Here is a 24,917-nt window from a genome sequence, read left to right as displayed (position 1 = left end):
ATTTTAAAACTGCAAAGATTGCTCCCAATTCCTTAAAAAGGCAACAAGAAGTAAGTAAACCAAACTTGAAAATTTTCACCAAGTTGTCATATTTCTTTATGAAAAGTTGACCAAAGAGAAACTTACACAGGAGTCTTTTATAATTATACAAGCTAGCAGAAGATCAACACAATTAGGGGAGGAAAAAAAGAAAAAATAAATGCAACTGTCATTGCGCAGCAATGGAAAATTCAGTAGTAATCACCAGCTACACAACTTTACCACAAACTTTACCTGTATTTAAAAAACAAAAAACAAAAAAAAAACAAAACAAACAAACAAAAAAAACCAAAAACCCAAAACAGAAAACAGATCCAAAGCATTTCCAGTGCAGAATACTGGAAAGTAAGGAATAGTTTCTCAGGAGTATTTTATTTACTAATTTGAAGTTTTTGGACTTGGAATTCTCTAAGCAACAAAAAGACATCAAGTCTATAAAATCTTTAAGAATTTAAACCTAAAGACTTTCTTTCTGTCTAAATAAATGATTAAGTTCAGATCTTCCAGGAAAAGCAAGACAGCATTTCTGCTGGTCTATCTATCAACTTACACAAAAGAAAGTCTGTCTTTCCAGTAAGATGATATTCAGGAACGTCAAACTCGAAGCACACTTATTTTCCAAAAGTTTATATGCCTGGAAATTTGTAGTTAACAAAACAGCTTCTTTGAAAGCCGTGTGTCTGACAGTTAGAAAAAATGTAAGAGTTTTATAAACATGATTTTTGGTTTAGAAAGTGTAAGAGTGATACTGAAACATCTCACATCTGCAAGACAACAGTTCACAACCAAAGCAAGACTGTCTTACAATTCAGGAATGATAGAAGAGAATGCTGTTACTGCCACCAACCATTCTGAATCTTATTTCTTCAATATTGATTTGCTTGGGAAAATATACCAATTTGTCACAATGGACTATATCACACTAAAATCCAATACTGAAATCAATAAAATAAATGAAAATACAATTTAAGTGTCAAAAGAATCAGATGTAGAACTTTCACAAACATTCTTCTAGCTTTAAGAAGCTAGAAGTGGCTACTGCAGCCACTTAAGATGATCTCATTGGCAAAGACTTTTCAAAGTGAACTAAATACTGCCAAAAGATGCCTAGCCTGTACAAAACCAATGAATCTTGAATGGAAACCTCGAATGGAGGAAGCCCTACAGGTCCGTAACTCCCCACAGCACTTGACAGCCCCATCCATACAGGACGGTCAAGTACTGAAGTCCTCACATTCCTGTGTCTTTGTCTAGTTTGTATTTTCACAAGTACGAACAAGCTTGAAGAGACACTGACCTTCTACAGTCAAACTGATTTTTCTGAGATGAACACAGATGAGGTAATACCTAACAGCATACCAGGAGTGCACACAGAACTTCTAAAACTACAGACTTACTGTGGTGCGATAATACTTACTATTTCACCACAAAACTGTTGCCCTCCATAGGTTCACATGCAGAGATAAATCACTGTGGTCAGATGGTAGTGTGGGATCCCTGCTGCAGTTGGAGGAATGCTGCCGGCAGGTTGAGGGAGGTGATCCTTCTCCTCTAACTCAGCCCTGGCAAGGCCACACCTGGAATTCCTGGATCTGCAGCACAAGAGAGACCTGGAGCTACTGTGGAGTCTCCAGAAAGGCCATTGGGACAATTAAGAGACTGGAGCATCTCATATGAGGAAATGCTGACAGCAGTGGGACTGCTTAGCATAGAGAAGAGAAGACTTGGGGTCAGATCTCATCCATATGTACAAGCATCTGAAGGAAGAGTGCAAAAAGGACAGTACTGGACTCCCTTCAATGGTGCCCACTCTTCAGTGGTGTCCAGGGATAGTAAGGACAGATAGGGATATGTGAGTTTCCACCTGAAGAGGGCATATTCTCAAGCTACGGAGAACATACAGCAGAACTGTACTCTGACATCCCTCTCTTCCAGTGTTGCTGTTTTCCAGAGTTCTCTCACTAAATAATCTCATTATTCTCAAATTTATAAACATGCACTTTCCAAGTTCTATCTCATTTTCTATTACTCAGAATTTGTCACGATTATTACTTTTTCACAGGATGAACCCCTCTTCCAGCTCACAATTTGTTTAGATACCTTTTTGTCATACCACAGAGGGGTCTAAGGAAGCTGGATTCTCAGTGTCAGCTTTCCAGACAATGTAAGAAAAGTATTTCTCCATCATGAAAGCTACTTCCATCAGTTATGACTATAGTCACAGCGAGTGAGGAATTTCACATAGAGAACATGCTTAAGAAGGTACATGCACTCTTATGGGCTCCAGCACCACTACCAGAGTTCTTGTAAGGGGAAAAAACAAAACAAAAGCTTTGCTGTCACTGCAGAAGATTTCAGCTTGCAGAGAAAAGAGTCTCAACATGTAGCTATACACTGTCAAATTACTTGGTTACACATTGGAATTATGCCTTTCTTAGCAGCAAAGCCAATTTAAGTGACTCCTGCCTTCCTCCACATCCCTTCTTTCAGTTTATTAACAATTTCCTTACCCAGTTTAACAGCTTGGCACACTTACAACTGAACTGGCACAACTGGCCAGGCAGGAACTAAGAGTAAGGGCATGAACTCATCAAATGAGGGAATTCTTTCCTCATGTTTTTAATCAATAAATAAATGTAACAGTGCAGAGAAAACTTCAGAAGGCAAGAAAGAAGTTTCGTCATTCCCTTATTTGCCTGCAACAGATAACATTATGAAGAACGCTACTATGAAACTAATGTTATCTTTTAAAATCATTTGAAGTATACTATTCAATCTAAGTAGAACACTACAAGTAAATGCTATGATAATTCAGCTGGGGAACATTAAATAATACATCTTCTGAGAATACTACTATCATGAGAAATTATCTTAAAATACATATATATGATAGCTAGATTTTCCACGGAGACTTACAAAAGCAAATCCTTTCAGTAGGTTAAATAAGAAGCCTCTTCACTTCTGAAGTGCATCAGCAACTTCTAGAAAATTTAAAACAAGGCTGCTCCCCTTCAAATTGGAATTCTACAGAACCAAGGCGCTGAGTTTCTCTGTTCAGAAAAAAATCCTTTTGAAGCCAAGTAGTGCCACCAAGTGGTGGTGAGATTCCGTATGCAAATGTAGTTACTCCACATGTAGATCCCACAGAACTAAAAATGTTCCCCAGCCACCAAGTAAGTGACTGAAGGTGTACTAAGAAAAAAGACTTCAAACTAATCAAAGCAGAACTACGTATTTTTCGTAGTCAAATCCAAAACTGACTTTCAATTTAAGAAGTTTTCCTACAATTAGGTGTTTTTGTTCAGACTCCTTTTATGAGCAGTAGCTGAAGAACTCTTTCTTCCACTACAAATACAGCAGGGATCAGCAAACTGACTAATAATGTTTGTCATAACCCTATGCAAATCTCCAGTGATTACAACTGCACAGTCACAGAGGTTTACTCTCACTGTATTTCAAAACTCAGCACGTAGAGATCACAACCAGACTAGGAAGGGTTTTAGAAATCAGGTTCATCTAACTATTTTTGACAGAAATATTTCTCAAATTCATCAACCATATGCTGTTAGTTATGCCTGCTATTTCTGGGATCTCACTCCTGAAGATCAGAGGTGAGAATGTGCACAACACTGCCACAGATTTACAGTGCAACTTTTTTTTTTTTTTTAATAGAAGACATTAAAACAGTTTAACTCAATTTTATTGAAATATATCTTAGAACATGACACACTCTCCAACTCTGGGAAAAATTCTGACCACATTTCTCATTACAATGAAAAAAAAGTAGTATTTTTTCTCTCTCCAGCATGTTCTGAGAGGTATGCAGCAATTTATTATGCTTTTTACTTTCTCTGACTGATAATCATTTGCTGCACATATTTTAGTAGTATCACAAATTCTAAGATTGTACCTCCTGCTGATGTAGAGGTCTCCTAAAGCATGCTGTATTTCCCAAAGACTTCCTCAAATAACATTCCACTTTTATTCACTTGCTTTACAACTCTAGAGTAATAAATGACATTTATGGTATCCACTGATCATCACCAGCAAACTGGTTCTGATCAACAAAGACGACATTTATCTTAATAAAACACATTCATTGTTGTTAAATAGTTTCTTACTTGTGTACATTTAACTGGCAATAAGTTATTTGATTTCCCAAGTCAAGATATCCTACTATTTGCAATTAGCAAAGCAAAAACCCAAATTCATTACTCCCAAAGAAAACCTGTATAGAAAAGCACTTTCCATCATCAGGAACTAAATTCCTGTCAAGAGCACAAGACGTTTGAGCGAATCATTAAATCACATTTTCAGCTACTGCTTTAGGTGACATAAGCTCACACGAAAGGCCAAATCTGCACCAAGTTGTGCAATTTAAATTCACTGGTCAGAAGTCTACAACATGCTGCAGTCACTACACTCATGAGTGGAGACAGAAGACATAGCCAAGTACAGGTGGTTTGCCTATTTCTAACAGAACCTCAAGATCTCCTCTAAGCAGTAGCAGTACCAATCAAACATCACTATACTGTTTCCATTTTTTCTGTCCTCTTGTTGTGTATACACTAGGTTCTCCATCTCACCTGTTCAAAATACTGAGCTAAATTCTAAGATGGTATATTAATCAGCAGCAAGGAGAAAACTTGGGAATCCAGATCTTGCTTGCTAAAGCCCGCATGCCCAACCATCAAGACTTATCTCCACAATAATTTACTGAATCTGGGATTTTACCTAAAGACACTTGTGAAGGAACCAAGCTAAAACAGATGAAAGCAAACTGCTCTTAGGTGTGTTTAATGTAACTTAATAGGGAATACATTAATTAATCAAAGTATTCCTGTTGTAGAACATGAAGTAATGTGAAAAGAAAAAAATCTATGTTTAACTAAATCTTTTGTCTCAAAAAATTAGAGGGGGTAAGAGGAGCATGCCAAGAAATGCATATGCTCCTGAACTGACAGTCTGCAATTGCAAATGGACATCAAGATTCTACAGTAGATTTTCATATATTTTTTCTTACAAGTAGCTCCACAAAGAATTTCTTCCTAAGGACAGGACAGGGGGGAAAAAAAAAAACAAACTCTCTTAATTAAGAAATTGAAATACTGTTCTGGTAGCTGGTCAGATTTCCCATGATTATTTATTAATAAAAGAAGTGAAAGTTTAACACATTCCTTTGACAATGCAAAGTACATTTTCAATACTTAGAAACCAGGCAGATAATATGTAGAGAATGAAATCCATCTTAAGTATTCATAATTCTAGTTCTCGTCAGCTAACAGAACACCACAATAGCTTTTTGACTACAACAGTTTGCAGAAAAAAATCAACCATAACTGTTATCATAAGTTTACCTACTGGGGGAAGAGGAAGGGTGTATATTAGGCACTGTACACCTAAACTTCAGCAATCAAGATTTAAGTTGCAATACAATTCATTTTTTCACTGACTGCTTTTCTGATAGCTTAGCTGTATGTGTTAATGGATTCAAGCAATCTGGGAAAAAAAATTCCACATACCTTTGTTTGTTTTTTTTGCATTAAGCTCTGAGATCCACTTCCACATTAAAACAAACCTGCAAAACAAAACACAAAATAAAACCTGAATTTAACACAAACCTAGAGAAATCTATATGTATTCTAGGTTGGAAACATCAAAATTCGAATGGCTTTCTCTCAAACACATGCGATTTTCAAATAACAGATGCTGGTACTAACCTATCAAGAAGCCATATAAGTATATACGTGCTATTAAACTAAGAAGAGGGGGAAAAAAGTTGCACAGCAAGAGAAGTTCTGCATTTTCAGCTAGTGCTTTCAAACTCAGCTATTTTATGTTCCTTGAACAGTGAATGAAGCATAGAGAATAAATGGTTAGAAATCAAAGTTTTTCTGACCTTTTTCGTAAAAACTATCAAAGTACCTGAAATTAAGTGTTGGAAGGTTTTAAATACAGGGTCTCACCAGTTCTTCATTTTTCCTTTGAAAAAGTTAACCATAATTTTAAGGCTAGTTGGCCCATTTTAAAATCATAACCTACTTTGCTTTCATATAAGTTGATTAATACCAGATTAACTAATCTTTTTTCAGTTTTGCTTACAAATCTTCAGAAGAACTTTGTAAGGAAACTTTTCACTTCCTAGTTGGAGGTACCAGACTACAGGACATTTGGAAGAGACTGAAAGTTATTGAAGCTGTACAAAACAAGAACGGATCAAAATACAGCATCTCTGCAAAACTGGTTTACTACCAGTGAAGACAAGGAGAATACAGCTTTTTAGCACAAGACACTCATATCAAGACAAAACTCATGAATCCGTCACCAGAAATAATTTGGAAAGAGATACGTGTCCTCACATACTGCCTAGGACTCCTCTCCTAACTTGGTTCACACGCAGCAGCTTTTTTGAATCTTAGTTTCCCAGTCAGCCTCTGTCACAAGTCATCTGTCTGAAATACAAAGGCAGAGAGTAGGGAAAGACACCTCTGCCAAGTCTTTGTAGGCAATATAAGCCAGCAGAAAACAAGTCTCCAAGCTCCTTCTGCAAGCCACAGGATCATTTCCTGATTACCACATAAAACTACAACCTTTCCGCCATGTTACTGAAAAGCTACATTCCTTTCTCAATTACGTCACACTTCCCTCTCCCTCCCCAAGTAACAATAATAAAAAAAACAAGTTTATAAAAAGTCAATTCCTGTGCCTACAGAAGCAAAAGAATTTTTTTCAAACAGCAGTGAAGCCCTACTAGATGCAACAGAAGGCTCAATAGCAAGTACAGTAAAAAACTCACAAAATATACCTTCCATGGATGATGAGCCAAAACACCTTTCAGAAAAGGGGAAGAAAGTCTATGCAGCTTAACACTACCGAGCGGTAGGATTAGCACTAAAACAGACATCTCAGTAAGCCTGTGCAATTTGGTTGGTGAAAGCCAGTCCCAGCCTAACGTATCTTCCACAGCAAGCAATTTTTCAATATAATGACCCAGACACCCTGCAAACTCATCTCACCATCGCAACAATCCTCGTATTTTCTGAATACTGCAATTGGCCTAACACTAGCAAAAACTGTTCTCCACACAGTTTTCATCATTTGTTATTCAACTGCACAGCATCTCTGCACCACAGGACCAAGCTGGACATAGCAATCCAACAGCAATGCCTTACATTAGACCAAGCGCTGCTCCAATACAAATATTCTTGAATATAAGTACTTTTTGGCTCACAGGGAGCTCTTAGAGTACACTGGGAAAAAAGCGAGTTTATCCTCTATCTACATCTGGCACAGAGGGAAAGAGGAGGGAAGAGTGAAAACAGACCATCACAGTCAGGATACTGTCCAGTCGAGAGGCAGGTGCCACAAGTTTCACCAGCAAGCAGACTGCAGAAGGACCGACAGGCTGGCTACCACAGCCTGCTGCAGTTCTGCAGGCCCTTAACTCCGCTGCTAAGGATTTAGTAACCACTGCACTCAGAGCCCTGCCACATGGCCGACAGCACTGCAGCAGAACACGCATGTTTTGTGGTGGGACTCACAAGCTGTAGCTGATGACTGACAGCACTGAGACTCACCGCGCTTAAAGCAACCAAACCTGCACTGCCCAACCAACACTTTCCCATTGAAGGTTCTTCTGCTGTCAGGGAGGATTTCTCTCACTTTAGCACAAACAGCCCAATCTTAACAGCTACTTCTCATTTCAAGGGTGTTGACATTTGAAATAACTGAGCACCCGGAATTCTTTCCCAGCAGATCCAAGAGAGGTAGCTCCCCAGGGTTCCTGAGGGAAAGGCAAAATCACAGATATTTTACCTCTGATTTTTCCTGCCTTAATTCTCATTATCAGGAAAGCAGCTGTAAAGAAAGTCTCTCTACTACCACCAGGTAACAAAGATAGGGTCCAAGGGAACTCAGAAGCCAGTAAGGATAGTGTACTCACCTCGAGGCCTCAGCAAGGAGGGAAGTGGGCCACAGCAGTGAAATGGCCACTGCAGGAAGCTGTGCCTCTGACCACTGATTTGCTGCCTGTTCTGTAAGGGCTGAGAATAGGCAGCAGGAAGCACACAGCACACGCAGATATGGACAATGCCTCACAGACACCCCAATAATACCAAAGAAGAACAGGCAGATTTCAATGTCCAAAAGCACAAGCAGATCTCACTAATCAGTGAATATGAGCTAATGCTGGTGCACTGCCAGGGTTGATCACCTAAACCAGTGGAAAAAACAACCAACAACAGAAACAGCGTATCAGTGCTGATCCCTTTCATACACAGTATCAAACAGCCCAAAGCAGGCACAAGAAGCTCTCCAGTCCATACACAAGGATCAAGACATGTACATGGATACTACCCAGGCAATCACAGTCACTCGAGCATGGGTGAGTTGAGGAGACAGAAGGTTCTCAAAAAGTATCTTAGGAATAACTTAAAAATATGCTACAAAATTGTTAGAGATGACCACACTATAGCCACTAAAAAACTCTAATCTTTATGACTAGCTGGAGATCAGCTACAAAAGCTTCCTTAGTATTGCTTTTAAAAGCAAACAGCTACAGCTGCTACTTCAAAATTCAGGTACATAAAGAATAATTAAGGTAACCACTTTCCCATCTATAAGTAGAGCAGAAAATATTTTACCTATGACTCCTGCATTGAACTCACAGTCATTCAAAATATATAGTTTATATTAAGATAATTCACCTGAGTTTAAATCTGATTTACTTTACAAAACTTGCCCAATTTCTCCTCTGGTCATTACAATTACATCTTATTTTAAAATTAAATACACTTCTGTCCACTTTTTGTTTAAGTTAGTACCATCCTGATTTCAATAATGAAGTACCTCCTACAACAGGCCCCTTTCTAGGGAAGGCCTTTGAGAAACACTAGATTGCAAAGGTTGAGGAACACCAGATTGCAAATGTGTACAAGGAACATTTATAGTAATCCTGATGAGACTTTTGATGCACTTATCTACCTTATTTTTAACAGTCCTTATTTTTAACAGAAAAACCCTAACAGATCCACAGCAATAGATACTTCTATGTTTATCTGGGAAAACACCCTTAACTCTTTTCAGCCAGCACCTTCTCCTGGAATAGTTGCAGTAATTGAGAGGAGTGCATTTATTTTGTTGTTTTAAAGTAGAAGTTCTAATGTAATAGAAAACCAGCTTTTGCCTTCACAGCTGATTTTGATTACAGAGGAATCAAGGAAGACAAAGGAACAAAGGTGAGAATAAGTTGTAGCAACAGCTTTTTTTGGTTGGTATAAGCTGGGGCTGCACAGTTCACATCAGCAGCTTAATGCAAAAAACACAGCACTGGTATTGCACCTGTGGTCATAACCTCAAGCACTTCCTGAGATAAAATAAATGTATTTATTTGGTTGAGAGCGACAGACACATTCATCAGGACACCAGTGTCCCGGCACTAAGATCTGTTAAACCGAAACGTGGCAGAGAGAAGGCGCAGTGAAAGGGCAGAAGTTTCCTTCTACCGTCTGATGCAGCTCTGGAAGTCTTCCGCAAATCCATGGGAATCTAATAGATCTAATGTGGCAGATAAGAAAAAGCTCTTCAAGGAACCCAGAAGCAGCTCCCACTAGCATGGTCACCCACTACTACCAAGAAAAAAATAATTTTAAAAGAAGCCTGATAAACGGAAGGCCTTCACTGCTAGTAGCCTCCTCTGAATCAGTCATTACAGCCGAATAGTCACTGAATACAAACCTAGACTGCCTTTTTTTCCAGCAAGTCATCAGAAATAGCCTAGTCTGTACAAAATGTACCTGCTTGCTCTCTGGTAGAAGGGATTTTGATGCTTTTAGATATATGTTAAAACATTCAGTACCCACAAACACACAGAACTACCACTCAGTTTATGTTAACAGCCATTCAGCGTATGTTAAACAATTGATTGAACTTTAACACGTTCTTCTCTAAAACCAAAAAATTCATTCCCTTGAGATAACTTCTACAAATTCTCCAACCTGTGCTATTCCAACGTTAGCCAACCGAATTATAAATGCCACAATCAATTCTACCAAAGTTAAACTTGTAAAGGAAAAATAACAATCACTGTTTTTGCAATAGTTGCATACAAGTACCAGACTGAAGCCATTATCTGAAAAATTATCCAGAAGTAAAATTAAGCCAAAACCAAACAACCTACAAAGAATTATGTCCTTTTAATGGAGATGCTTCTGCCTTCATAGTCTTCAGTGACTGAAAGAAATAGCAAGCAAGGGACTGTAAGACAGAAGACTGTCTCAGGCATTTTCCATCTCCTGTTAGATTTTGAGTTATATATGAAAAAACAGTTAAAAAAAAAACAAAAAAACACCAACTCTTACAGTTCTTCCTTCATCTATCCACCACAGTAAAAAGCACATGCACAGTTCCCAAAGCTATGGTGGGACTTTCTCGTGGAACAGTTGATCTCATTTTTCTACTGAGAAGAAGTTTTGCTTTTTGACAACACCCCATATGGGATGGTAAGGCACTTCAAGGAGAAATATGACAGCACAGGAGAGGAACACAACTGATGATACTTCAGAGGGAAGCTGTTTCAGTCCAAACAAGCAGATTACAAGTAGATGAACGTAACATCAATTGGACTATCACAGTGGGAAAAAAGTTGTCAGAGAGAATTACCTGAGTCAAGAAAAAAGAGCTTAGTTTTATCATCAGTCAAGTCAAATGACAAATTTAATTACTATTTCAAAAATCTCTACTACTTAAATAGAGGGGGGAAAAAAGGGAAAAGCTCTCAGAGGGAAAAATATTCTAGGTAGACTGGGGTTTGGACTAATGGAACAACTACCAGTTAAAAAGGCTACTTTTCATCTTCATCTCTAAACAGACAGAAGTAGGTGTTTAACGATGTATACAGCAGGCACACAGTCAGATGGAAAGATATCTGCAGAGAAGCAAGCGGACAGAAAGCAGATATGTTTAAGAGCTGTCTACTTTGAACATACATTATCCAGTTAGCAAGTATATAGTAAGCAACAAACTAAAGCATCGCAGAAGCAAGCTGAAGCATTAATTTAAAGAACTTCTGGATCATAAGAAAGAATATTAATATATTGTTGCTGAAGGTTACTTCCCACTGCAGCTTCCCCACCTGCAATATCCTAAATACTGTTGATATTCAGTCTGTCAATATTCAGCTAAATCAAATGGCACTCCTCACAACAGTAGTTACCATAATACATACAATAAGCTGCAGAGCAACAATTCCCCTTCTTTCTGTAACACTCTACCAGTTTAAACTACCAATCAATATAGTTTGCATAGCAGACATCTGTAAGTTTTCTGTCACCCTTCAGTCCATTTACCTTGACCACATAAACTAGCTTTTGATTTCCTGCCATTATATACCTTGAACATAACAGCTTCTCTCAATCAGGAAAACCCAAAGCAGTGCGACATCATCTCTCTGATTCACTCCACATTACTGACACTGCACATAACCTTGGCATCATCCTTGACATTGAACACTTCTCTCATCATTATACTGTCAGCAGAATCTCTGCAATACATTACCTGTGTGGTAACTACCTCAGCCCTTCAGCTGTGGAACTCCTCCAGTCTCAATTACTACATATTCCTTTGCTATACCATCACACAAGCTTTATATACACAGCACACATACAGGGACATGAATGCACTCCAGAACACGGACACAGTCAGTTCATTTCTAAAGTAACAACCGTTCTCTCTTCTGCCAAGCCCCCTGAATGTCAATGAAACACAGGCAAAGCTGCACGTAAGAGCCACAAAGTGTTCAAGCCTTATGTACATCCAATTGGTGCATCCTTTCCTGTGTAACAAAAAACAACAACATCCCACTGCCCAAATGACTGTTCTTACATACCAAGCATTTTTCTACAGTCTTGAAAATTGCAATTTATATATCTAGCACACATCTGAGATGCAGTAAATGAAGCAGGATTCCACTGAAACGAGTCAGAAGGCTGCTCTGTAATAGACAGTACATGGAATAAGACTGTCTAATATAAATACTACACAAGTACATTCAAAGTAAACACATATGGGATCTAACACACTATACAGTGCATTCCACACACACTGGACTTGTATAGAGAGCAGACAATTACCAATCTATACCCACTCCCAGCCCACCACCTGTGGAACCCAGGCACACAGCAATACATCAACTTGTTTTCACGCATTTCCTGCACTTCACACATCTCTTTCCTGACTGACCTCTTCATTGCACATCTTTGAAATTCTTCAGTGTAAATGAGCTCTCCTCAATTAGAGAAAAACTTGCAAATTTTACTGCAGAACACCTACATTGACAGCCCTATGAAATAAAATATAATGCAAAAAGATGCATAGATCACGCTTTTAAATAAGATCCATCCTTATTTTTAAGTCTTGAATCAGGATGTTGGTTTCTAATTTCTTAATTTTAACTCAAAATAGTAAAGTATTTGAAACAACAAGAGAAACAAATGGGTTTCCAGTGTTAAATAAAAATTACTTGTACTTCTGAAAAACCATGATATTAATGCACACTAAATTCATGAGAGTACTATGAGGGGTGCTCCAAACGCAGTGCCTCATTTTTTATTATGTCAGCACACGACATCAGAGGTGTATGTTGGTACAGCAGTAGAGGCTGAACCATCCCACCAACATCCCATTAGCCCAACACCCATTACGTGTTGTTGCTGTGTGACAGATGGCAGCAGAGGGGCACTGACAGAATGGTGTCTGACATTAGCCAGGGGGACGCAAAGCAAAAGGGCGTCAATGAACTCCTCTATGTGCAAAAAGTGGCACCCACTGACATTCATTGATGCTTGCTGAACACTGATGGAAACCCATCAGTAGATGTGAGCACAGTGAGGCAGTGGGTGGTGCCTTTCAGCAGTGGCCACACTGAGTCTCCTCCACCAGTACAGACTGTTACGAGTGCAGCATGCAGGCTCTTGTCTCTGCTGGTGAAAATGCACTGCTACCTGTGCTGACTGTTGGAAAATAGTGTTCTGTAGCTGACAATTTGCTCTGTCAGATATTATTATTGCGCTCTTTGCATCTGTTGTAGTTTCCATGGAAATAAATAGAACAAAATAATAAATAAACAATTCAGAACAAACTAGATAGTTTTCCTTTAAACTTACTACTGAAAGATCACTCACTCCGTACTTTAACTTCCTGCAAATTGTTTTATAACAACAAAGTTATCGGTACAATTGAAAGCCATTAAGTAATTTATTTTTTGTAGAAAACGGTAGTTAAAAAAATATTCATTACAAATTACTCTTTCCAATAAATAGATTCATATTCTAAAACAAGATGTTAATGGTTATTGTCAGGCTTCCAAGTGGATTTAAGTCTATTCCCAGTAAGGTCCTTTTTAGCTAGGAGCAGCATCTCACACAGCACACCTAACACGATGAGACCAGCACATTAATAGTCAAGCCATGCTGTTACTGTAGCAACAGTGATTTCGGGTAGCCATTTTCTCCTCAGCTTTAGCACTTTTCTGACACCAACAACTCCTATTACAAACTCTGTTTAAACTCCAAGGCAGCAAAATTGCTCAAGTTTTCTCTCTGGCTACACACTTGAAGATAACTCACTTCGTACTATTTTCTTTAGTCAGATGTACTTATCTAACTGTACTCTCTAAAACGGTACTCTGTGCAAACTCATTTACATTAATCAAAAGAGCACAATAGTGCACTTTTGAAACAATCGCATTTAAGAGACTTTGTAGACAGTTTGTAGGACACTGGAAACAAGACCAGGAATAATTATTTTAACCCTCGGGCTGTAAGAACGTGGTCCAGTATGAGGTTATCCAGGTAGCAGTGTGCTTTCTGTCCTTACAGGAGCAACCACTGAAAAAACCTTCCTCAGAACAGAGATTACATAATCAAAGCAGGTGCTGTAGCCAAAAGCAGCTTCTTAGTAGATTCACATCTTCCTGGATTTTCTGTTTAGACAACCTGAGACAAAAACAGCGTGTGCTCACTTCCAACTCCTCCTCGACATTTTTGCAGTCTTAAAAATGAGAAAACCCGAAACACTTTCCTTGCTTTCTTAAGACTGGAATGCTGTTTTTATAAAAGGCTTAGCCTAAAATCCTACAGCTCAAGATTACTGATAAATGTGACAACTTTCACAAAATCACATACGAGTTTGGGTTGGAAGGGACCTCAAGTCCATGCAATTCAAATCCTGCCATGGGTGGGCTGTTCCCCTCCAGCTCCGGCTGCCCAGGGCCCACCCAGCCTGGCCTTGAGTGTTTCCAGGGATGGGGCACCCACAGCTTCTCTGGGAGGTATCTGTGCCTCATCACCTTCACAGTAAAGAATTTCTTCCTAATGTCTGATCTATATCTCCCCTTCTTTTAGTTTAAAGCCATTCCCCCTTGCTCTACCACAACACTCCCCTACAAAAGGTCTCTCTCTAGCTTCCTTGTCCCCCCTTAAGTGCTGGGAAGCTGCTACATGGTCTCCCCAGCGCTGTCTCTTCTCCAGGCTGAAGAGCTCCAGCTCCTCGAGTTTCTCTTCACAGAGATGTACTTCAGCTCTCTGATTTCCATTCCCCTCTCAAAAAAACCCCCTTCTTCTCATGACACTTTCAAAGCAAACAAGCAAGCAATGGTGGGAGAGCACTAGTAAGAAAGTGAAACACACACCCCTTTCATAACAGTAATGGAAGAAAAGACTAAATGAGTGTTTCTGAAAGTTATCTACAGGAATTTAGCATGAATATCCCCTAATAACCAGGGCCCTACTTCCAAATGCAACTCCTCACAGGTCTATTCTAGCTGAACGCGCAGCTGAGCTAGGATCACAAGCTCTAAGGCCTGCTGCATCTGGCAAGGCACGTTACTGATATCTCCCATAGACAGTGATAGGAAAGGGTATCTCATACTGGGAGCCTTCGTGGGAGTGTGCGAACACAAAAAGTCTTCACAAAATTTCTCTGGAGATTCCATGTACCTAGATTTCCATAAATATTTGTAAAACCATGCTTATAAACTAATAGTAAGTATCTCACAGGTTTATGGTGATCTGTGAGTTGGTATGGCTGAGACATTTTATTCTGATATTCCTAGGAGGACAACCTCCAGCAAAGGACAGAGCAGGCACTCTGGAGCATTAGTGTGCATAAGCACCACAGCTGGCTCCCACAGAGACTGCTTATTGGAGAGCCAAGCTGCCACTGTAAGCAGTGTTCCAGGAAGGAGAAAACTACATAAAACACTCACCCAAACACATATATTCCAATACCAGCAGTCTTCCTGCTGGTATTGTCCAAATAAAATATACATTTAAAAACATGTTTTATACAATAAGATTCAACTACTGCTCATCAGATTCAAAAAGAAGATACAAAATACTTTGCTTTCTACATTCCATTCCTTATGACATATCAAAAATCACTTTGAGGAGTCACACACGAGCAGTGTAAAGCCTCCATTCCACAGGAGCCTGATTTATGAAGACAGAGGACTGCTCTTGGTGCTGGGGTCAAGTTGTACCTTGCAAGTGTTCAAGGCCAGGGTGGCTGGGATCTTGAGAAACCTGATCTGGTGGAAGGTGCTCTGCCTGTGGCACGGGGGTGGAGTGATGTGCCTTCCAATTCAAACCATTTTGTCATTTTATAGCAGGTGCTGCAAATTGTTTTTCAAGAAAGTAAAACCCTGTTCCTCATTGAGCTACTCTTGGGCTGGCAGCACATCAAGCTTTCAATGCTGTCCATCACTTACATAAATGCCACTCTCTTCAAACTCTCACCCTTTAAATGTTTGTGAAGCCTTGCCTCCCTTTGCATACACTAAGTATACAAGGTTTCTCTCCACTGTTTGGGTACGCATTTGGCCTAGTTTCCACCACCTGGTCTTACAGGTGCACAGCCAATAAAGTGAGCCAGCACCTACAGTCAAAAGGTCATAGCATACCTGGCATGCCACAGAGAAGAAAAAACACTATAGCCTGAGTGTTTGGCCACTTATTCTTTACCTCCTTAAATATTCCATTACAGTCACAAGACAAATATTGCTGCTCATGATATAAGTCTCCATCATATGACAGATTACAGCACTAAATTACTCTAATTCTGCCTACAGAAATCTATTCTTCTGGTATGCTCCTCAAGTTGTAAAACTTTCAGAAAAGACAACGGCAGAGCACAAACCACATCAGTTATGCTCAGCTGTGCACAGCCAGCCTGGTGGCTGCAGTCAGGCAGTTGGTCTGGTTGAGACTTAATAATAAAACAGACTTTCTTGTCATTGTTCTGGTATACAGCCATTTAAGTTCACTTTTCCTAATGAAAACAGATTTTCCAACCAAATTTTCTACAGTAGCTCAAGGAACAAAAGGGACACGAGACCACACTCTAAGCCTATTTTATAGGCTTTACATTGGGTTACAGCAGACCACAGAACTGAATTTGCAGTGGCTAAGGTTGCATGCAACCATCTTGAAACATCAATACATTTGGCACCAGTTACATGTATAACAATTCCATTTCAGAACACAGACACAATGACAGTTTTTTAATTGAGCTAAGAAACCTGTATGTTTCCCATGCCTACCGGGCTCCTTAAAAAGGAACATAACCAAAAGAAAAATATATTTCTCCTAGCAAGTAAATAGCTTATCTAATTTGCACAAATTAAAAACTTCCTAAAAGCAAATGAAAGTGTTCACCTTCATTTAAGGAAGCTTTGCTATTGGTCTTGCACATCCACAATTAAAAAGAGATCTGATAATACTTCTTGCAAACAATTCATACATATACTAACTAACACATCTCAAAATCACTGCAAGTTTTATAAACATACACATTTAGATTTCCAAACTTATGACTGTTTCATATTTGTTTTCATCTAGAACACTGCAGAAACTACAAGCAAGAGTAAATGCTTAGAGAATATCAATAAATTCCTGCCTAGAGCAGGGGGTAGGAAATAAATAATCCTAAAGGTTCCTTCCAACCCAAACCATTCTATGAAATGTGAATTATTCTGGCTTAAATGCATGAGAGAGGAACTCTGCCTTAATATTATGTACAACACAAAGGAGTAGATTTCACCAGAGCAATTCTAACAAAAAAGCTTAGAACTGGATTGCTTCCTATTTAATCAACTTTAAGCAACACAGAAAATAAGAGCCAAGAATTAATTACACTCCAGAATGTTGTTACAAGTACAGAAATACACAAGGTAGTACTAAGACTTCATTTAAGAAATTGCATCTTTCTCCTAGATTCACAAAAGCAAATTCAAAGGACAACTAAAACAAAATCAGGGAAATCCCAGCAAAGAAGAGTGAAATTCCTCCAAAAACTAGGCTTAGGAATACCTTTACCAAAGCCATTCCTTGACTACATTGGCCTATCAGAAATTGGCTGGCAATTCACAATATTTAGAGGAAAACAATACAATATTTGTGTCCTCTTTTTTATTTATTTATTTTTTTAACGAGATATAGGTTGTCATAAACCACTCAGATTCATACTGAGGACAAGACTAAAGTAGAGGGGGGTTTGACTTTGGTGTTTTTAAGTTTTTGGTTTTTTACTCAACTGGAAGGGCTGCCCTATTAAAAACAAAGCGTGAATTCTGAATTAAAGCAGTGGTAACAAAAGGTTATGCTTCATAGTGGTACTTTAACATTGACGCATTCTTTTAAATAAGTTGTTGATTAAGATCATACATCTTTGATTTTCACATCTGAATGCAAAAAATCTCCTTCAAGATCAGGAAGAAATGCTAATGAATCCATAGTGACAGAAGTCACGAAGAAAAAGGACAACATTGAGCTTCTTCCTGCTGAAAATGGTACTCCAAATGACTTACTGTAGGAAAAAAAAAAAAGAAAAAAGGAGAAAAATAAGAAAGAAAAGACAAAACTATTTGGAGGAGAAGAAGCGAAGTTGCAGGGAGATAATTTTGAATAAAATTACTCTGGGCCCTAACATTAGTATTACTAAGCTGTCAGATTTTGTTTTAAGATTATGGAAACCACAAAACAAAGAACCATTCCAATCCTTTCTCTTTGGTATTTTTACATCCCCTGAAAACAGTAGGCACCAGCATGCTTTAGAACCAGCTTACCAGGTGAATCTAAAGCTAAGTTTATTTGAAATACATTTAATACAATTTCAACTAAAGCAGTGCCCAACATCCTAAATATCAAAACGATCATTGTCAAGAAAATGAACAAAACCAATTTTCCCTACATGGTTTAACAAGCCAAAACCAAACAACTCCCGATTAACACTCCAAACACTATTAGGAAATTTTCAGCTGGAACACTGCAGTGCTTTGCATGCAAAAGTACAAACCCATCCTTCTAATTCCCTCATGCATTTTGCTGGGTTTCTGAAAAGAACTTGCACATCTTCCCAATTTTTCTAAATGCCAATAAATGATCCTAGACATTGCATTAATTTACAACTTTGTATCTTGCTCCATAACACAAGGCTCTTACATAAGAAAATAAATGAGAGGATTTGAATTGCTTGTCTCTATATGAATGTTTATAAATGCTTATAAAGATCTATCTGGATAGATAAGAGGAACACAGACACACAGCTCCTGAAATGATCACAAAAATTAACATATCAATTTTATTTTATTTTTAAATGAAACATTGCTATAGTACCACCTGCATACCTTCTCTGTTCACCTGCATTAGACCTCCAGTAGGCTCAGAAATGCAATATTAAAGAATTTTTATATAATTGAACAATGAAATCAACCCATCTGAAGACAAACAAACCTTACAGAATTATGAATCAAGGGTAGAGATGCAGAACACAAGAGAGTACTACACTTCTCAATTCCCACTACCCATTTCAACATTTAAAGAACCATCTGTGTTGAAGGATCTCTTTCAAGAAGGCTGCAATCGCTTTTTTCTCTAGAGGATCAAAATGGGAGAGCTTTTCCTCTCTTAGACATTTCTAAAAACGAGTTATCGCTGTACCTGTGTGGTATTTTTGGAAATAGTAGGACACTCCTGTTATACAGTAACTCAAATGGCTTCTCCCAAGCAGCTCTTCTATTTTTGGTTCCCCTCTTTCTTCAGAAGAAATAAATAATGCCAGTTAACACACATTTCTACTGGTACAATGGCAAGTAGCAACAGCACTCTTTCAATTACAACAGACTGGTAAAACTGGGAAAGAAAATTTTTGTGGGCAAGCTGCCCTCCTCTCCAAACCTTGTGCACATCGGGGAAGGAAAGGGACCCTCATGCAGTTTCTGCCACAGCACAGCAGCCAGAATCATGGTGAACTTATCCGCTGAGTCTCACCACCCGAAAAGCATGGGAACAGAGGCCAGTAATTTGCAGGAACACACAGAAATGTCCATAAGAGTCACTGCTGAAGCAGCTCATGAAAAAGCCTATCGTTTCTCATCACTACGTGTGTCACCACCATTCAGCACATTCAGGGCTTTATAAGGACACGGGCACAAGTGCTAGCCCAAACTCCTTAACAAGCCAGACAAAATAACCTTCTGAGGCTTCTCCAAAACAAAGATGTAGAAAATTCCAACACGCTGTCTTTAGTGTCTTCTTTGGTTTATGTACCACACAAGCAACCATTCCACCTCAGATTCACCTGCACTGCAGTCTGCACATGAGGCAAAGAGCACTCTTTCCCACTCTGTAATTGCTCCAATGCCTCCGAGGCTGCTGCTCACAGCTCATCTCGGTTCATTCACCATTACACGGTCCCAGCACCTATCCTCTCTCCTTTTCCCCAGAAAAAAAACTATCATAATTTGTTTTTGTTAGTAAGTATCCGAGAAGGCGGCAATAACTGGTGTTTTGTTTTCAAGCTAACAGAAGACAAAAAACTGTTTTTGCAGCACTTTCAGAGCTCTAACCTTTGGTATAAATTTTATGCATTACAGTTGCTTTCTCTACATGCAACAGGTTCTTTGTTTTTAAAGCATTGCTCACGAAAAGACCGAGTTCACTCATGCCTAAATGTATGTGAAAATCTAGGAAGATGTAGAAAAAACACAAACAAAAAGGAAGTGAGCAGGAAGGACGAGTACCCGCTGCACAGCCAGCTGCAGAGCTGGTGCTTCCCACCGCCAACAGCACAAACACTCCGGGCTTTCTCACAGAAGAGATGTTCACAACAAGTACTGCACAAAAACCAGCCATTCTGGGGGAAGAAACAAAGTTATTTATACCAGAACTTTTCAAACAAAAGTATATAAGAATATATATGAAAATATACTTCTAACACCGACTCAACTTTGAGCAAAGAGAAAAAAGCTTTCATAACAAAATGCTCCCTCTTTCCTCCTTGGCAGTTATCAGAGGGGCACAGAAACCGAAGTCTTTACTGACGACTCCCTAAGAGCAGTTACAGTTTCTATGCAAACGAAGTAATCACAGATACTGTAAACTCTTCAATAAACTACAAGCATTGGTTAGGCGCATGGAAACCTAGTTAAAGGATTAACATTTTATGACCTTCCTGCCTCTTTTGACTGAAAAACTAAATTTTTATAATATAAAGATAATAGTGAGATGGTGTTTGAACCCCTGCAGCCATGAAGCTGCTGCTTATGCCTGGGTATGAAGATGAAGAAAGATATCAGCAGCAAACACTGCAAACATTAAGGGCTTTTGTAAAAAGAGAAAGCAAGAATTACTTCAAATTGGATAACAATGATGCTAGAAAAGCTGTGTAAATCAGAAGCAAACAGTAGAAATACTCGGAGGACTGACACTAAAAGCACAAAGTCAAAGATTAAAAAAAAAAGAAAAGAAAAAAAAAAGAAAAAGAGAGGGGAAAAAAAGACAGCAAACTACCAAGCAGAACAGGCAAAACCAAAACCAAAGAAAACCAAGCCACCCCCCACCAGCCTGCTGCCTGCAGCCAGACAAGAAACAGACACCCGCCACTTCCTACCAGCAGCACAGAGCCATTACTGCACTGCCATGCTTTACAAGCAGACATCAGCAGCAGCTTTCCCAAAGCAGCCCTCTGACCTCCTGCTGGATGTCTGCACTAGAAAGAAATCTCCAGCAGAACGCCTACTGCTGTCCCCCTGAAAAAGTAGAACTGGAAAGGTGGATGGGATAAAACACAGCTCGTTATTCAGCAGACAGGTAGGAAGCATTCCATTACTACTCTTCAACATTACTGTGATCACATGGTAAGGAATTCCTCGCTCTTCACGAGTTAAAAAAGCAAAGATCAGGCAAAAAGATGTAAATAAAGTATTTAAAACCATACGCGATCCATAATTTGCATCTTACTTTGCTTGTGCTCTATCACTTTGTTGGCGAAAGCATTCTTACAGGGCAGTGCTAACAGTCAGCCCAGGAAATGGGAGCGCTGCAATGACCAGTTCTAGTCTTCAGCTCCAACTGGACCACTCACTAAAGCACCTGGAATTCCCCCAAAACACAGTATGTCTTCAACTCCAAAGTTTGTAAGTAAGTACAGAATGTATCCAATTTGCAATGTTAGTCATACAAAATTATTACTACACACTGACAACAGGCCTGAAATGTTCCCAAGCCCAGTGATCTGACCTTTGTTCTGATTTAAGCAGACTCTGTACCCTCTGGATTAAGTTTCAAGAAATACTAAATTTCTACATAATCCATCATTCTTCAGCTAATCAATTATATGTAAGACTAAGCACTCAGTGTCATCAGTGATAACACCAGCTAGAGACCTACCTTTCCCAGCAGCTGCAGGTAGCCACCTCTAAGAACAGCAGTTCCCCCTACCAACAGCATCACACTCACCCCGGTTGGAGGAAGCGCACTCTGTAGTCCCAAGCTTGCTAAGAAACAGTCAGTTAATGTTTAGCATAACAAAAACAAGACAGTCGTACACTCACTGTTAATTCACCACCTTCTCCCCTTCAACCTCACTGGTAACTTAAGGGCGTTGCAGCAACAACTTAACAACCTAGCAGCTGCTCGGTGCGGTTGGACAGTGACAGAAACGAGTATTTTATTGTGCTGCATTTCTATTTGGCTTTTTTTTTTTCCCTTACTTTAGAATTTTTAAAAGCTTGTTCTCCTTCAGCGAAGGAGATTTATGAGTGAATACAACAGAATTATGGGTAGACTTTACCCCAGGATTAAAGGCATCGCACACGAGGTAACATGACCGATCCTGTGACCATCATGTTCTCTCCATTTTCTTTACGTGCACATTCCAAGTCTGTGCACACTCATTACACGGCCCCTTCTGACAGACAGCTGTGACTTAAAGAAATCGTGCATAAACAGTACTGTGTTGTAGAGATGCACCACACTGGGGTCCATTTCGGATGATTTCAGCAGTGAGGGAAATCCCAGTGCCTATTTCACATCCTCGTACGGCAGAAAGAAGCCTTTTCTACAGTGTAGTGAACGACGTGGGCAAGATAGTTACCATCCCTGCTTGTGTGAATTCTTTGCTACTAGCAAAGTTTCAAGAGACACACTGCATACAGGCATAAAAGACTTTTTCCTTAATTAAGCATTAAAAGGGTGTTTTCCTGACCATAAACTATGCAGAAACCTTTAACTCCGTTAACCCAGTAGTATCTAAGTGCATCAACCAGAACGACCAACATTCATAGCTTCCTTGGGTAACTTAAGTTCTTTTGCCAGCAGCTATATGAAGTTTACATCGACATCTCAAAAAAGCAGCAAGGAAAAGGCTCGCTATCAAAAATCCGATTCTTTTTAGAGTGCCCAGGAGGGTAAATGAACATATTTTGAGGTAAGGAAGACTTGTTTTGCTTTGTTTTACCAGGAATTTCTTCACGTTCTGAAAATGTTTGGATACAAATTTCGACTGAAGGAATGATGCTTTGGAGGCTCTGCCATCCTGAATCAGTTTACAAGTCAATTTGAGTGCAACCTTGTGCAGATATAACCTAATTTTACTAAGTGTTTTCACCCATCTCTCAATACACAGTACAGAATATCAAAATGCATAGAACATAAGAAATCAGTTCAGTTTGGCTTAAAATAACCATAGCATTAGAGTGGGGCATTTGGGATTGAAATAATAGAGGGAATTAAAAGCAATAATCTCAGTAGGTAGCCCACTAAAAATGGCATCATCTGTATGTTGCAGAGCACAAAAAGCACACAATATACAAACGTGCTGACAGTGAGCTCCTCACCAGCCAAACCAACTGGGCCAGACTGCAACATCAGAAAACCCTCAGCCAAACCAATCTCGGGGGAACTGCAAAGCAAGTGACACAACTACACTGCATTTTGTCCAGTTTTCACTGCTGAGCTGCTTTGTTGGTTTTCTTCTGCAAGCTGGTAAAAAACCTGCAAGTGTTCAAGGGGAACAGAGGCACAGGAGCATGCATATGCTTTATTATTACAAAGAATCTTATTCTCTTTCCATTTGTTTTCTGCAGAAGGCCCTCCAAATATAAAGTTTGTGCACAAGTAGGTTGTTCAACCACATACTAGTGTAAGCACAAACCATCCCACCAGAAACTCCCCTGGCAACTCAGCTGTCCAAACTGAAACTCAGCTTGCACTGTTATTTTAAAGTGGAAGGCACTGCCACTATTGTTTAACATCCTGTTAATTCAATTGCTGATGCTCCTGCTTTAATCAATTGTTGCTCTGATAATTAACTTCACAAGGATGCTTCATGTCAACAGGGCCTCTTCTTCCTACAGCTCAGGTCACCTCCTGAGATTTCAAGGCCATACTGATCACTTTTAACATTCACTCACAAACTTTTATTGGCATCTTCCTAGGCGCATACTTTCACGTGTTACTGCAGAAGAGACGCTGGATTTCTCAAGATTCCAAGAAAAAAAAAAAAATCAAAGTAATACACTTTTGTCCTGATTCTGCTAAATGACATTGCCAAGGACTATTTTCAGTATGACAAAAGACAACAAACGAAAAGTTATTTCTGTAAACAAGAAAGGTGTTTACTGGTGAAATTAACATTCTCCTACCCCCCAAACGTTTCCTACTTAAGTTTTAAAACAATAATAAGAAAACTCTATTTGAAGTAGTGCTAGGCGTTGCAAGAACCTATTTTAAAGACAGTGTTTTGAAGACTCTTCCTATTTCAGCTATTATTCATGCATAACTCTGCGCTGCATCCCTCTGCAGTCATATTAGACAGGACTGCATCATCAGCTTTGATGGTAAGTCAGTGTAATAGGATTGTCACACTGCACTGCTCCTCCATGCACCCTACTTAAACCCCCTCTCCAATAAGGAAATTGCTGCATTTTCTCTCCATGTAAGTGACCCATTAAAAGCTCCTCAGGATCTATTCTGCACTGCCTAATCAGTTCATCTGCTCTGCCCTCAAATCACCTGCTTCACACAAGTCAGGCAGCAAAGGATTTTATACAGAAGAACCATATTAAGTTGTCAAAATTCAGACGTACCTCCTAAATGTGAAAATGCTTCAGTTGAAGCCTTGTTTCATAATTTGAATGAAAAAAATATTTTGCAACTTTTATTTTAAAAATGCACTGCCTAAGCTTCTCAGTAAGAGGTACAATTCCTTGATGGAATTCCAGAGATCCTTATCTCTAGGACACAAACCTCTCCAAGTGTTTGTCCGTGTGACAATTCATTAAGCTACACAACACGAAATGGCTTCTTCCTAAAACCTGCTGCGTATTCATTCCCCTTACAAGTCTCAAAGCGAAGTTCCACGACACAATCTTCACAATTTAATTACGTGCTAGGAAGGAGGAGAGGTGGAATCGGAACGTGACCGTAGGTGAGATCTCACTTAAAGGGCCAGAGTTCTACAGCACTGATGGAAGCCTGCTTAGACGTACAGAGTTTGTTTTTCATTACCACCATGACTTGTCAGATTATATCGCCCACGTTACC

General features: G+C 39.2%; 1 long non-coding RNA gene across 1 annotated transcript; it reads right to left on the bottom strand.

Moving 5' to 3' along the window:
* Positions 1 to 1,455: 1,455 nt before the first annotated feature.
* On the bottom strand, positions 1,456 to 20,841 carry LOC109369190. Its single transcript, XR_004160714.1, has 3 exons — positions 20,114 to 20,841; positions 5,562 to 5,617; positions 1,456 to 1,631 (listed from the first exon to the last, which is right to left on the bottom strand). It is a non-coding gene; the product is annotated as an uncharacterized LOC109369190 (long non-coding RNA).
* Positions 20,842 to 24,917: the final 4,076 nt, after the last annotated feature.

Source organism: Meleagris gallopavo, chromosome 10 (genome assembly GCF_000146605.3).
Source record: "Meleagris gallopavo isolate NT-WF06-2002-E0010 breed Aviagen turkey brand Nicholas breeding stock chromosome 10, Turkey_5.1, whole genome shotgun sequence".
Taxonomy (NCBI): Eukaryota; Metazoa; Chordata; class Aves; order Galliformes; family Phasianidae; genus Meleagris; species Meleagris gallopavo.
Note: the sequence above shows the minus strand (reverse complement) of the source record. Positions and strands in the feature narration are given on the sequence as shown.